The 15,481-nt window shown below is 46.5% G+C and overlaps 1 long non-coding RNA gene across 1 annotated transcript in view; it reads left to right on the top strand.

Annotated features, from left to right (window-relative positions):
* The window catches only part of LOC135984834 (uncharacterized), a 70,066-nt gene extending 54,819 nt beyond the window's left edge, over positions 1-15,247 (top strand). The window contains exon 3 of the long non-coding RNA XR_010605717.1: positions 15,171-15,247. This is a non-coding gene — a long non-coding RNA (uncharacterized LOC135984834). The remainder of the gene's footprint in view (positions 1-15,170) is intronic.
* The last annotated feature ends 234 nt before the right edge of the window (positions 15,248-15,481 follow it).

The raw sequence follows: 15,481 nt of genomic DNA, 5'->3' as shown, positions 1-15,481 counted from the left end.
CGGACTCCAGTGTGAGCCATGGCTGCCAGTGAAAACTAACGTCAGCGGCCGCCGGCGGAGCGGAGCTGCAGACACGAACAGTGCCAGACCCGCGGTGCTCAGCAGGTTTTCTCTGCAGATCTAGCGGTGATGGAGCATGGTGGGGACCATGAATCACCCGTCAGCCCCGGGGTGAAGCAAGGGCTGATGGTGATGGTGGGATGGGCAGCAGCACCAGAGGGAACTTCTGCTGTGGCTGCTGACGGCAAAATGGAGTGAGAACTCACATTGCTATCTGTTAAGCCATTCATTTTCGCTGATGTGCGGTAATAAAATCACTCAATTTGGCTCAATTAACAAGCTTCTGGGATACCTGAATGTGTGCAGCAGAGCATGCAAGTGGTGGGACTCCACGGACAACACCGTGGTCAGAGTGGGGCCACAAGAGAAGATGAACTCACCTCCATTTCTCTCCATTCACCCCAGTTATCTCCTTGGTACCTTCATCTGCAATGGGGAAAACATCAGCCAAGCTGCAGGTAGTGATTCCCTGAGGACTTTGCTCCATGGGGCACCCCAGTGGCTGCCAGCTGGGGCAGGGACAGGTTTTTTGGTGCAAGAAGAGGAAAGCAGATGGCTGAGAGCTGCAGGGTCAGCAGGGCACCCTTGTCTCAGCTGTGGGGTGAGGGCAGGCACCCAGCCCTTCCTCTGCAGGCAGAAGGAGCAGACACGGGCACGGCTGGAGGGCAGAGCAACATCTCGTGCTGCTGCACTAGGGAATTGCCTGAGCTGCTGGGCATTTAATTTAAGCATCCTTCTGTCATCTCCCCAACTTCACTAGAAGCCAATTCACAGGCTTCTTGCTGGCTTCCTTCTCCCAGAAGATTTGAACCACCTCAAAATTGTAAGTCAGGCTTCACAGCATCTTGAGATTAACTGGGATAAAAAACATCTGCATCGAGGTTTTTTGTTTTTGTTTTTTTTTAAAAAAACCCCACACGTGGATTACTTTTCCTGGCTGGCTGTGCTATGTGAGGTTGGAGTGTGTATTGCTTTTCACTTTTGCAGGCTGCTCCTTGCAGTGATGAGAGACTCATAAAATCATCTTAAAAACCAAAGAGAGATGTTTTTGTACAGTTTACAGCTCTAGGAACCATAAGCTTATTAAAAAAAAAAAAAAAAAAAAAAAGCTTTCTGATGTGATTGGGGAAGTTGGGAAAGTAGTCTCGAAATCATACAGAGGCTTGTTATCAAATGTCTCCATCATCAAAATGGACCAAATTAAGGAAAACTTTGTTAGAGTTAAGTCCCTTTGCAGAGCTGAGAAAGCTGGGACAGCAGAGCCCTTTGTTCTGCTAGTACGTCGATTTGGGATGAATTCTTAGAGATACAGTCATTTTCCTAAACAAGATGTCAGCTGCTTGATGCTCGTTAGTGCTAATGAAAATCATACAGCCTGAGTTTGCTTCAGCCAGTAATTCCTCCAAGCGCTGCCATTTTCACTGTCATCTCAGGGAAGAAACCAGAGCAGAGTCTGAGATATTGAACTTTAAACCAGTGCCAGTTTTAAACGAAGCAAAACCATCACAGGGCATGCAGAGAGGTTTATTACATTGCCCTTGAATTTTATCCAGCTGCCCAGGACAAAAACACCTACCTTTCTAATAGCCCTAACAAAAAAATAAAATAAAGGTGCAGAAGTCTCCACCAGATTCCTAAGATAATTGCTTTGGGGTGCCTGCATGAGAGAGAGTTCTCATTCTGCTGCGTGCCCATGGGGTCCTTGTCCCACCGTCCTCTCCAGGGATGGTGACACACCAGCCCCATGCTGCTCTTTGCACGGGCCGATAAAGCTGCTTCTCCATGATGCGGTGGAAACACTCCCATAAAAGCGTGACTCAAACCTTTCCACTTTCTTATCCGCCACGGGCAAGAAGCCAGGGTAAGTTTTTGTCGGTCAGGAGTATCCACACCACAAGGATCACACATTTCCTACGTGATCTTGGCCAGCGTATTCACCTCTCGGCCTTAGCTTCCTTATTTTAAAGTCTGGGCAATAACAGCCTCCTAGAGGAAGGAAGCGTGAGGATTTGTATGTTAATATTTGTAAGACACTCCAGGGATATGTTGAGAAGGTCCATTAAAATGTCTAGCAGCAATGAGTAATGATTTTTCTGGGCATATATTGAATTCAGCCCAGGCTACTATCGTCCCCAGAGCACCTGTGGGTACTAAACCTCGGGGACACTTTCCTCAGCTCCATAAAGATGGAGAAAAGGGGAGGAAAAAAGAAAATCTCACATTGCTCTGATGGGTAGAGCCTTCACTTACAAATATGTGTATCAAACCTGCACTGGGAAATCTGGATTCTTTCCCAAAGATTTTTTCATTTTTGGTCTATTTCTTCAATGTTTCCTTTGGTGACCATGCTAGTAGCTGGCTGGATCTGAAGTATTCACTCATTTGTTCCAGGATTAGCAATTACTGAAGTGTGTGACTCTCTTGACAGGTCTCAGCAACAGCTTTCATTTCATGCAGGCCTGGGGCTGAGAGTCCCCACTTGGTTTGGTTGCTCCATTGGAAATACAGACTGAATAGCAAAGGCATCAAGGGGGAGAAACCTTAAATTTGCACTCACGTAATTGGGAAGATAACTGATTCCAAAACATGCTATTTTAGGCTTTATTTCTACATTGAAATAATAAAACCACTGTGAAAAAAAAAAAGCTTTTATGCTAAATTGTCTTTCTGATGGTGGGCAGTAGAAGGTCATCCATGACTTTACTAATGAATAGGATGGTGTTCATGAAACTAAATTCGAAAGCGTTTTCCGTTCTAGGAAAGCACTGGAAAAGCCTGGCTTTTGTAATAAGACATAACTTCACTTGCCTTGCTGGTGTAACCTATTGCTTTGCAAAGCCGTACAGTCTTGCCTGTGCCTGCAACCACTAGCACAGTGTTAGGACTTCTCTGGTTGTCTTTCTGGATGGGTTGTCTTTTCATGCACTGATTAAATACATAGCACCGTGGAGAGACTACTTTTCTTCATGGTAGCCTGGAAGTCCTAGGTCCTTTTATTAAAGGAACAGCCTTTATCAATGACATCTATTTTATCAGGGATCCTGGTGGAGGGATTTGCTCCTAGGTGCAAATATAAGAGCTCGGGAGAAGTGCAATCGGGCCAAAAGCAAAGCACAGGACCTTGTGGTTTTGTCCATCTGCAATGAGAAGCCCTGATTGAGCAGTCAGAAATGGAGAGGCTGTCGCTGCAGATGGCTTGCAACGGCACCTTTGCACTCTCTGCCTCCCTGCTAGATACAGGGATGCCAACAACCAGACACTCATCTGTTCCCCTGCTGCCTGGATTGCACCCGGGTGGCTTGCAAACTGGTGGGAGAGCTCAGCCCTGGTGTGGTTACAGGCACAGTAAAGCGACGGTGACACCATCCTCGAAAGAAAGAGCTGCTGAGGACATGGGAATTGCTATAAATAACTTCTTGTTGGGTTGTCAGCTGTGCATCCCCCACACAGATGGGCAGAGATGTGCCTCAGGCTGGTGTCCTGACACTTGGTTGTTCAGGCTTACCTCTTACAAAGCCAGGAGGGAGAGGAGAGCTGGATTAGGCCCGACTGTTGATTTTTAAGGCTGGTGAAATGCTGCCGTCAAGCCTTCTCTGTGCATATTTGCATGATGCAGAAGCAAACATAAAACCAACCGAAGCCCAGGGCAGCCAAACAGGAGTCCTAAAGGGTACAAGACGAGGTCTTCTTGCACTTCAGTGAGACAGCTTGTGGAAACAGATGTGTTCTGACAGAGGCTGGTTTCTGTAGCTGGGAAAAGAGTGCAAACCCCAAGGCAAAGGGCCCTCGATGAAGCTGCCAGGGATTCCTCCTCCCTCCCCCTCTCCCTCCTCTGAGACACCGACGCTGGAAACGGTCCTGCTGATTAGGCAGCGTCTGAGCTGACGAGCCCGATGCTGGAACACGGAGTACTGTTCTGATGCCCACGTTTTCAGAAGGAAGTTGAAAAATTGAGGAAGGTGCCAAAAACAGTCGCAAAAAAAAAATGATATGAGGGCTGGAAGAAATGGCTTACAAGAGAATTACAGAGCTCATGGTGTTTAGCTTATCGGAAAGAAGGTTGAGAGGACATTATAGCACATAAGTACGTTCTCTTGAAAAAAAATAACAACACCAGGTGCTAAAGGGTCTCTAATCTATCAGAGCAAGGCATAACAAGAACTGGTGCTGGAGGGCAAAGCCAGACAAACTCCAACCAGGAAAAAGGATTTGTGTTTTCCTCCTAACTGTGAAGGCAATAAACTGCTCCAGGGAGGGGACCATGTCCACCTCCTCAGATCCACGCAGATAATTTTCTGATGATGCCATCAATTCCTGGGTGCTGAACCTCAAACAGATGTGTTCTGCTGTACCCTAGAGCTTGAAGGAGAAAATTCAATGATCCCTTCTGGCTTGAGGCTTTCTCATCATTCACAGCAAGACAGGAAGAAAGAGACCTGCTGTTAAGTAGCCACAACCCAAACCACACATTTATCACTTAGAGAAGCAGCCTCACAGAATCCACTCATGTCCTCTGGCAAAAAAAAAAAAAAAAAAGCAAGGTCTAGTCTGCAGCTGCAGGTCACCCACGGATGTTCAAAGGACCAGTGCCCAGGGAGGCAAATGTGGTGGGATGGGACACTGTCTGCTTTTCTCCTTTGTGTCCTGAGGGACAGCGAATGTCAGGCAAGTCTTGGTTATACAATGGGTTATCTCAGTTCAAACAGGCCCTTGACCCATGTGTGAGATGTTCCTCTGATGGGACTTCCAAGCTGGTGCCCCTTTAGGTCGTCATGCATGGAAAGCCCTTGCCTTTGCTCTGCGGCCAAAACTGCATCAAAAATAGCTCCAGGCTTTACATGATGCAAACTCAGAAGCAGCCCCCAGAAATAGGCAAGAACTAGTGGCGTGGTTGCACATACCTCTGTGGGGCAGGGCTGGCCTAAATTAAGGGCTGACCGGAACAAGAGAATGACCTACTGGAAATAGCCCAGCTCTGCTGTACCTGTGTGCCATTTCCACCTGCATAACAAGGTGTAAAACATCCCCCGGTTGAAATATTAGCTTGTTTTTATGCTGTCTCGGACTAGGTGTAAATACTTAACTCAAGGCACGGACAAGAAAAAAAAAATGAAGCTTTAAATGCTTTAACATTCAGGAAAAGTACTCTGTGTACCAGGAGTTTTAGTGATCATATTGGGAGAGCCAAGTGTCTGAGCAAATTAGCCTTGGATCTGAACAGCCTTGCAAAGGGCTGTCTAAGAGTGAGCAAATACCGTATTATTAAAGACAAATGAAAGTAGCAATTGAACTGAAGAAGACAAAGAGTTTTGCTCATGTAGATGCTTAACAATTCTTTTTCCTGTGAACGCTTCTGAGATCAAACCTGATAACAGCCAACCCTCTTTTATATTCATTGGCTTCCTAACGACTATTTAGTGAAGGTCTTATGCAAATTACACATGTCACAATCCCCACTGCTATCCGGGAGCCAGCGGTTCATTGCAGTTTGAGGATTATGCTGCAGTGGGAGACTTGTTTGTTCAAGAAATGCTCCCGCTCTGACCTCCTCGAAGGGCTCCATTAAACGCAGCGCTTCCACGTTCGTCAGGAGTGCGTCTCCTATTTCCAATAAACACAACAGCTAATTAGTTAGGGAGAGGGACCCAAAGAAAACAAACACGGTTGGAACAGAGACTGGAATTTCTGTAGCCTTTGAAATCCAGAGGAGGTTTCTGCAGCTGGAGCGCACGACACCAGGCAAGGACCATCTAACACTGTTTGGATGGGTACCCGTAAAGCCAAGATCAAACTGCTGTGGCGGCAAAGAGACACACTCCCTGTAAGCCCAGATTGCTCCGTATGTAGCCAGAAGCCCATGCAGACTTCTGCAAATGTGTTCCAGAAGGGCTTTAGCCCCCCCTGGGGTGCAATATTAATTTCCTTTCATGAGATAATGAAGAGGCAACATGCTGCCTACTTTCCCTTCAGCGTGCTTTCTCCCTGAACCTATTGTGAAGGGAATTATTTCTGTCCAGCTGAGTCCTAAATCCTTCCCACATCAGCACAGACAGTATCTGGCGTCGTCACCCAGAGCATCACCCCTACAGCATTTGCTCAGTGTTCAGAGGCCATGTCCTGGCTTGTGTGAAACGGGGCATTCAAAAGCCCGTGTGCTCATATGAAAGCCGGTGCTGTGCAGTCCTAATTCCCTGGCAGGCTGCCTGAGCGGCCAGATGTGCCTGACACATGGCAGGACTGACGGCATCACGCCATGCAAAGATCCCTGAGCAAACCCGCAGGGCAGTACCAACAGAGAGAAATTAGCTCGATGTGTGGAGACCCAAGGGATCCCAGCTGCGGCAAGGCAGGTAACTCCTCTGGTGCTGATGCCATCCACAGACAAAGGTTGTTCAACACATCCTAGACATTTCTGTGCTGTGCTCTGTAGATGTGGCCTTTGGAAAGTTCCCCAAGGCTGTTGTATGACCATTCCCTTGTGGATGACTTGGATGGCTCCTCACTGCCTACCTGACTTCTGGAAGGCAAGCAACTATGGATTGCCTGGGAACTGCAGGAACAGTTGAACTTTTTGGAGCTACAAAGATGCTGAGGGGTCTGGAGCATCTTTATTATAAGGAAAGGCTGAGAGACCTGAGGCTGTTCAGCCTGGAGAAGAGAAAGCTGAGAGGGGACCCCATTAATGCTTATAAATCTCTCAAGGGTGGGTGTCAAAAGGATTGAAGAGACTCTGTTCAGTGATGCCCAACGACAGGATGAGGGGCAACGGGCACAGACTGAAACACAGGAGGTTCCATCTGAATATAAGGAGAAACTTCTTTCCTTTGAGGTGCCAGAGCCCTGGACCAGGCTGCCCAGAGAGGTTGTGGAATCTCCTTCTCTGGAGACATTCAAACCCACCTGGACACATTCCTGTGTGATCTGCTCTGGTGACCCTGCTTTAGCAGGTGGGTTGGACTGGATGATCTCCAGAGGTCCCTTCCCACCCCAACCAGTCTGTGATTCTGTAACATGGGCTGCAGACTTCACTGACACTGCAATTCTGGTGTTGCTGCTCAGAGCGCAACTTCTACCCATGGATCTGGTGCTGAGACCTCATCCCATCAGCCCTAAATTCCTAGTTAGACCAATCTCTTCTTCAAGCCTGCTCTGCTTTGGCTCTCTGGATAGCTAATCTTGCCTAGAACTCCTCCTAGCTACAAATATGTTTGTGCCCAACTTGATAGTAAACACAAGAGGTGGAGTAAAACACACACAGAGCCAAGAGAGTTCAAAGAGGGGACTCCCTATCTTGAGCTGAGTAGCTGGCTTGGTTTCCTTTTTTTGTAAGCTGGGACAGACTTCATGAGCAGAGCAAGGCATCAGATGTTTTCCCCTTCCTTGTCCACATTGTGTGTCTGTAAGTTGCTCTAGGACTGTGGCAGCTCTGCCAGAGGCAGCAATGACCACCGCGGCCAAGTGGGGAGTGCGGTGCGTTCAGCAAACACACAAAGCTCTTCTCACAACTTTGCACGCTGTCAGCACCCTGCGCTTGTATTTAATACGTACTTCTTCTGTGGCTTTTTTAATGTGGTGGCCAGGAATGGCTAGAAGCTGGAATCACTCCCTTTTTATGCACCCCAGTCTGAATATATTGCAATATTTGTTATATATTTTACTTATTACATATATATAGATTCAGCCCGTCAACATCTAAATGCAAGACTGTGATTTATATTTTCAGTACAGCTGGATCTGAAGAGCGGTGAATGTGGCATGTGCTGTCAGACCCAGGCTCCCTAAGTCCTCCTCTGAGTCTTTGCTCTGTGCTGATGAAGTTGTGGCTAATGCAACAGGATTAAAGAGGGTCAAGGTTAGATTTACACCCACTGGGCCAAATTGACATCCAGCTAAAACCATTGACTTAAATGGCTGTTCAGCATAGTGGGATCTGAGAGGTGTTGGAGTAAACAGGTTATCTCTCACACTTACTGCATGAAGTGACTCAGGGATCTGTTCAGATCAACTTCTTTTTTTGCAGGATTCTTTAGTAATAGTATGCGAGGAAGAAGTATAAGCCAGACTCCAATAAGCTGAACCCGTGTGCTCTCTAACATACACCTGGCTCCTTCCCCCCTGCCCTGAAATCATGCCAACAGTGTATCTCCACGAGGTTTTGTGGACACCTAATCATCTCCCATTGCTCACACTGGGCAGCCCAGATCCTTCCTTTGTGGCGTGACCACTCTTGGAGGTTTGGCTGAGCCAGTCCAACTCATGACAATGGAAGAAAACTTTTCCTGTGTTTTTTCCTGGTGAAGTTAGTTTTCTGTCTGAAGTAGGTTTCACAGTAGGTTTCAGCAGCCACAAGGGAAGAAGAAGGACAGCAGAGGGAAGCAGGAGGGATGGGAGGAGGAGCAGGACCATTGTTTCCTCTCTGGGTCCCAGCAAACTGCACATGGGTTAGCACTTGCAAGTCATTTCCTTGGGCCTGTGTTCAACAAGGAATACTCACTCCAGGCTACTTCACCTCTTCAGGTTATGTAGAGAAGATTTATTCACTTGTACCCTGCAGAAGAAGCTCAGTTTGGCTGCTGCCGTGATGGAGCTGCTTCCTGGGGCCAGCTGGTCTCATCCCAACACAAAACTCGTTATGACACTGGCCCAAGTCTCAGCATCAGCCCCATGCTTTACCGTGGGAGAGGACAGATGCCCATCACTATCTCTGCTTCTCCTTTCCGTGAACTACAGTGTCCTGTGTAGGTTCTGTGCGATGGTAAGGAAAGAATGGTGCAACGCCATGCTACAACCCAGAAGCATTTCCAGCTGGGAAGCCGTGTGCTCCATGTTCATCTGCAAGCAAATCTATTCACTGTATCTTTTCCTCTTTGCATCATAAGGCCTCGGGCTCCTGTGACTTGAAGCTTGGGCCATGGTAATTTGCAGTCGCAATTCCCCCTCCAAGTGCCTCCTCCCTCTGGACATATTGTCATTAAAAATCTTTCTAACTTTTGGCTAATTGGCAAAGCTTATGTGCATGCTTCAGAAAAGGGCTAAATCATTATAACCTACTGCCTCTGTAGTCAATTATAGATTGTTTTCCCAGCTCAGCCGATTTGGCAGACAGCAGCATTGCAGTAAAAAATGAAAGCCTTTAGCCAGCATGCCTGACATCTCTGCTCAAGAGCAGCTCAAACCAGAACCCTGTATCTAAGTCCGCACCCCAGTCTGGGAAGAGATGAGCTTTGGATGTGAGCCTGTCCCAGGACTATGCAGATTGGACTAGTCTCTTATTCATTCATTTGTTCCTTTTTGGCCACATCAGAGATGCTGCTTCTCAAATGCAAACAGGCTCTTTTGCTCCAGCATCTGTGATCAGCCCATTAGGACCATCTCTGCAGGAGAGGATGCTCAGGTGGACCCTCACCACTACTTTGATGCCACTCCTTTCTTTGGCCCTTGGTTTCCCTTCTCCAGTGCAGAAGGGAGATTCCCACCCATCTGGACTCCTACATTGACCTTGGGTGCTCCTGAAGGACAACTTGATGTGGTTTCCAACTAGTGCAGTGCACACAGAGACACGGGCATTATATTTTCACTGGTGGCTCAACCTTGCCCAAGTGGCACAATCTTTGTGTCCTGGAACAAATGTTTGAGGAATATCTGGATTTGTGTTCACAAAGACACTCATCTCACATACTTCAAGAATTTATTTACAGGAGCACTGCAATTTCTTGTCTAGACACTACCAGGGACTGTGCAGTGGCACAAAACCTAGAGAAGCAACTGTGAACTGAAGGGTCTGACTGTCCTTTCAGCCACTGTTGCAGAACAGAAGCTGCAGCATTTCTTTTCTCTTTAGAAACTTGAGCAAAACAAGGTATTTGCACAAAAAGCAGGACTCTGGAGCACACGTCAGGGCATCTCTAGGCAATGTCCAAGTGCTCTGTTTACCAGCCCACCACCTGTTAGGGCAGCTGATTGTGCAGCTGTTTGGGGAATTACAGAGAAAAGCACTTTGGGAGGCTGCTCCAACCAAGGGCAGCCAGACAGCGCCTTCTCGACCATCTGCTACAGGGTTCGATGTGGTGTAGCATAGAAATGTGGCTGCCTCCATGATGAATAAGGATAAGCCAGGGTTTTCAACCTGTTTCACTCTATGTCTGCTTTTACAAGTCAGTTCTTGCTTTCACATCACATCATGAGCTTTGTCTGTGGTTGCAAACCACTCATCTTGCATTTCCCTTTCACACCCGCATAGAAAGGGCTGTTGCATGTTTTGAGAGCTCCTAGGACACACCATCAAGGCAGTGCTGATCAACAGGCTCTCGTGGTGCCACAAAAGATGTTTGTAGATAGTCTAGTCCTGAGGTTGCATGGTGAAACCTGAAAAAGAACATAAATCATAGTGGGTATCAAAGGTTGCTGTACTTGGGATCTTCCAGTTAAGATAGTCAAGCTGGGAAATGGCTCCTAACCCAGGATCTTCTGCTTCTTTTGCTAATCTTATAAATGAAAAACTTCATGTTTCTGGTTGGCTGTGAAAACAAAGGCATATGTCCTTCATCCTACTTGGGGTTCAAGATTTTCACTGATGAAGAAGACCCAAGGGCTCCAGACATTTGGCAGCTCATAAGAGTGCTAAATGTGCCACTAGCCCATGGGAGAGGACCAAAACCAAGCCTCTGAGACTTTTTGTGAGCAGCCATCTGCTCCACTTGGCTTACTCACCAGAAAATTAAAAGGCATTTAATATCTTAATATTTAACGTCTGCCAGTATCTGTGTAAGGAACGGATTTTTGAGAGCAGGTAGCTCTGTGACCTTGCTGGGGCAGTGACCAGAAGGTGAGAGCGAGCGCCACAAAAATTGAAAGCAGAAAAAAGGCACAATTTTTAACAGCACGAGGGATTAACCAGTGAAAGCGCTTCCTTACGGCCTGTGCACGAAGCCTTTAAATCACGTCTGGATGTTTTTGTAGCTGATAGACTGTAACTCATTCGGTGGTTACGAGTCTGCTAAAGGCATTCCCAGATAAAATGTCTGAGCAAGCAGAAGAGTCGGGCTGCAAACAGCAGCTCCATCCGCCACTTCTGGTCCGAAATTTGGAGTGGAACAGCCCAAGCACCATAACCTCATCTGCAGTTTGGCTACAGGTTTCCTCTTCCATTCTCAAACTCTTCCCTGGTGCTGACGTGAGCTGCTGACCATCCTTTTCCTCCTACCCAGGGCTCTGTGTGTCACCTGGGGTAAAAAGACCCCAAATATTTCTGGAAGAGTGGGGCCTAGTTTGTGGTTTCTTGATGGAGTCATTCCTTGCACCTCAGGGGAGGCAGAAACAGGCTCTGACACTGCAAGTAGCATAAATCTTCAGGAAACTGGGCAAGATTAAGCAGAGCTCTGCCCACCTGCGTCGCCTGACCTGCAGAAGCAGTGGCACTGAAGGTAGTGAGCACCATATCTCACTGCCGTGGAGACCTCAAGTTGGATGAGTTATTCCTGGACATGATCGCCACTGAGCTCAGTGTGAGTTGTCATGCCAGCAAAGCTGAGCATGGGCATTTCTGTTCAGGAACAAGCTTGGATAGGGCCCAAGATATCAGTGTTATGAGCAGGGGTCACCCAGCCAAATGCTGGTGTCTCCACCAAGACTGTTCAAGACTGGGCTATCTTCATGGCCAGCAAACCCAGGATGAGTTTCTTCTTCTCTTAAATCCATCACCCAATTCAAGGCAGACAAACCTCCTCCTAAAAGTGTCTGTTTTCCTTCAGTGATCATAAAGGGAGCCTGGGGCAAATGGGTCATAGAATCACAGAACAGTTTGGGTTGGAAGGGACCTCCAAAGCTCACCCAGTGCCCCCCCTGCCATGGGCAGGGACATCTGCACCAGCTCAGGTTGCTCAGAGCCCCGTCCAGCCTGGCCTGGGATGTCTCCAGGGATGGGGCACCCACCACCTCTCTGGGCAACTTGGGCCAGGCTCTCACCACCCTCAGTGTCAAAAATTTCTTCCTCACGTCTATCCTGAGGCACGCAGCAGGTTACGGGTGTCTGACGTTGGGTGAGGTGCACCCCGTCTGTGTCAGGAGCACGTGGCTCTGCAGTGAGACGAGTCTCGTCCTCTCCTCCCCCTCAATTCAATCCTTTTTCTGAGCTTTACAGGGGCTTTGAAGAAATTCTTCCCTTTGCAAAGGGGCTCAGTAAGGCCCTGAGCTCAGGTTGGGATTTTTCCTGTAGGACAGCCGTGTCCTAATAATAACCTCAGCACAAAGCACAGGGAGACTTTAGGAGGAAAGAACATGAGGTTCTCCTCTCTCCTATTCAAACAGGTCTAAACTGCAGTGCTATTTTTTTTAGCCAAACCTTTTTTTTAGAAAAAAAAGGGAATTCAGCTATCCAGAAATGCCCTGCAGATTTGCATCAGCTTTTGTTGCATTGCCCAAAAATAATAATAAAAAAGGGTCTGTAGGAATTATGTTCAATAAATTCTGAGGTTTTCATTTCAATATAAAAAAAAGAATAAAAAAAATTTACTTACAAATAGTTTCTTGTTTTTAACATTGCCTTCATTTTATATTTTACAAGTGTTCAAAATCCCTCGAAGTTAAAAAAACCCACAAACCCTTAGTTCCCAGCTGAAACAAATGCTTTCTTCAGCAAGTTTTTTTCCTTTTTAATTGATTGTTTCAGTCCAAATTTTAAAAGAATTGCATTTCTGGTCAGCTTAAATGTGAACTCTCAGTGAACTATACCAGTCACTGAACCACTTTATAAGCTTAATTAGTTAATGAAGTGCTTGTTATCAGTGCCAAAGATTTCCTTGACGCAAATTACTAGCACCTAGAAATGTAAATAACCCCCCAAATATCAGTTCTGAGAAAATCAAATTGACTAATTTATTTTAAACACAACTAATGGATTATATTGCTTGACCAGTTAGTATTGACTTATTTTAAGCAGTAATTAACCACTCTGTGTGTAAAAATGTATTATCTTTTGCCTGTAAGAATATGTAGCTATAAAGAGGGATCGATACTCATCCAGCTAAACCCCATCGCACTGATAAATTGCTGCTGTTTGCGTTTATTATTTATATTGCTTTGTAGGTATTCAAGTACGTTGTATACATGTGCATTGCTAATTAAAAAGTGATAAAACATCCAGTTAATTTATGGGCTGTGGCGAACGCCACTGAGGGAGCCTGGCATAGGGTGTGAGGGGGAAGATTCCTGTCCCAGCAGAACACGTGCACAGTTATCACAGCAGTGAGCACGGTCTAACCCCCTCCTGCTGCCCGCAGCTTATCTGACCTGGTCTGATTTCCAGGAAAAAAATGATGCTCCAGGAAAAAAGTCTGGACCTGCCTTTTCCATGCGGCACGAACCCAAACCGCTCCGTTTTTCCCATCCCAACACCCACCACCGGCCTGCCCTGCTCACTGGAAAACCCAAAAATGTGCTTTTGGGGCAGGTAGGAGGTATGGACCTGGTGCACCACCCGCAGCTGTAATTTTACTGTTCTGGTTATTGACAGCTCTGGTTGATGCTGGAGTGGAACAGCTGCGCTCACCCCTGCACCCACATATAACCTAGAGGACAAGGACCATATATCCAAAATAATAATGTATAACCCGGTGGGAGGGCACCACATATCCTAAAAAAGCCTCTATAATCCCCTCACACCAAGAAAGCCCTTGAGGTGCTGGAGCGAGTTGAGAGAAGGGGACGGAGCTGGGGAAGGGGCTGGAGCACAAGTGTGATGGGAGCGGCTGAGGGACCTGGGGGTTCAGCTGGAGAACAGGAGCTGAGGGGAGACCTTCTGATCTCTGAACTGCCTGAAAGGAGCTTGGAGCATGGAGGGGGTTGGTCTTTTCTCCTGAGTAGCAAGAGATAGGATGAGAGGAAATGGCCTCAAGTGGCACCAGGGGAGGTTCAGATTGGGTATTAGGAAAAGTTTCTTCCCAGAAAGGGTTGTCGGGCATTGGAACAGGCTGCCCAGGGCAGTGGTGGAGTCACCATCGCTGGAGTGGCTTAAAAGATGCATAGATGAGGTTCTTAGGGACGTGCTTTAGTGCCAGAGTTAGGTTAATGGTTGGACTTGATGATCTTGATGGTCTCTTCCAACCAAAATGATACTATAATTCTGTGAAAGCACCATATATACTAAAAAATCATGTATGACCTGGCGGGCAGGCACCGTGTATACCAAAAGAGTCTTTTGATGACCTGAGGTGCACATCGCTTTTTGGCTCTCTATTATATCAGTTTTCTGCAGTGCACGGATTGCAGCAATTGCTGCTGCTGCTCGGGATCTCTTCTCTCCTAACGAGATCTCCAAAGCAACTCCTCCTGTCCTCCAGCGGCAAAGTACTCTTTTTTTCTTCTTTTTCTTTAAATACAGCACTTGGCTATTCCAATCAGATGGTATCAGATGGATTAAGGTTGTATTTTTTTTAAAAGCACATTACTTATTTATGGTATTTTTGCTGCATATTCCAACTAGGCAAGATTTTGCCTTGAGGGTCAAGTGTGCAGGCCTGGCACAACAGCCTGCATAGCATGTCTTGCAAACAGGCAAACAATAAGTGGGAAGGCGCAAGAGTAAACTGTTGCCACATATTTTTCTCTTCATATTTTAGTGCTGTGGGATTAGTGTGCTTATGTTAGAATTCTTTTCTTTATTATCTTCTATGTGTAAAGTGGTTAGAGACCTGCAGTATTGCTTAATCACATGATATGTGCTACATAACTTACCCTCGACCCATGCCATGCTGTAGTGTCTACTCAAAAGCCCCAGCTCCTGGAGATCGGTGATTATTCAGCAGTTTAAGAAATCTTTTCATTCTTAAATTTAAAAAAAAAAAAAATTCATTCCCTCGTGACTGGAGAAATCTGCTTGAACGAAAGTCATCTGTGAAAACAACTAACACGCATGGTTTTCAAAACCCCGTGTTTTTTTCCAAATCCAGTCTTATGATTTTTTCATGTTGGCTTTGGAGAGGGGAAATCTGCCTCGTGATCGTTGGTTCTCATTAGTGGTGCTGTCGTGATTCTTACGTGCGGGAATGCGGCTGGTGAAACCGTGCAGCTCTAATACAAAACACTGATGCAGCTTCCATCACCTTCCTCTGCAGGGCTGGGATGAAGGAGGAATCCCCGCGGGACAGCTGGCACATCCAGGGGAGGTCAAGCCACAACACAGGGCAGCCACGTCCAGCCATTGTTCACTGAAACCTTGGGGACAGTCAAACGATGGGGTTTTGACACTTCGCCTGTTGTATATGTTCACTATATCCAGTTAACGCTTCTCTATTTGTCTATGATATTTATATCAATATCACAGTTAATTACAAGTAGTATCTATAGCATTACACCATGCTATGTATGCTTTTATAAATAGAACAAGGTAATTTTATGTTTACCAGAAATGAAGAGGGGGAAAAAA

Source organism: Caloenas nicobarica, chromosome 2, assembly GCF_036013445.1.
Source record: "Caloenas nicobarica isolate bCalNic1 chromosome 2, bCalNic1.hap1, whole genome shotgun sequence".
Taxonomy (NCBI): domain Eukaryota; kingdom Metazoa; phylum Chordata; class Aves; order Columbiformes; family Columbidae; genus Caloenas; species Caloenas nicobarica.
The sequence above is the reverse complement of the archived record's forward strand: the minus strand, read 5'-3'. Positions and strand labels throughout refer to the sequence as shown.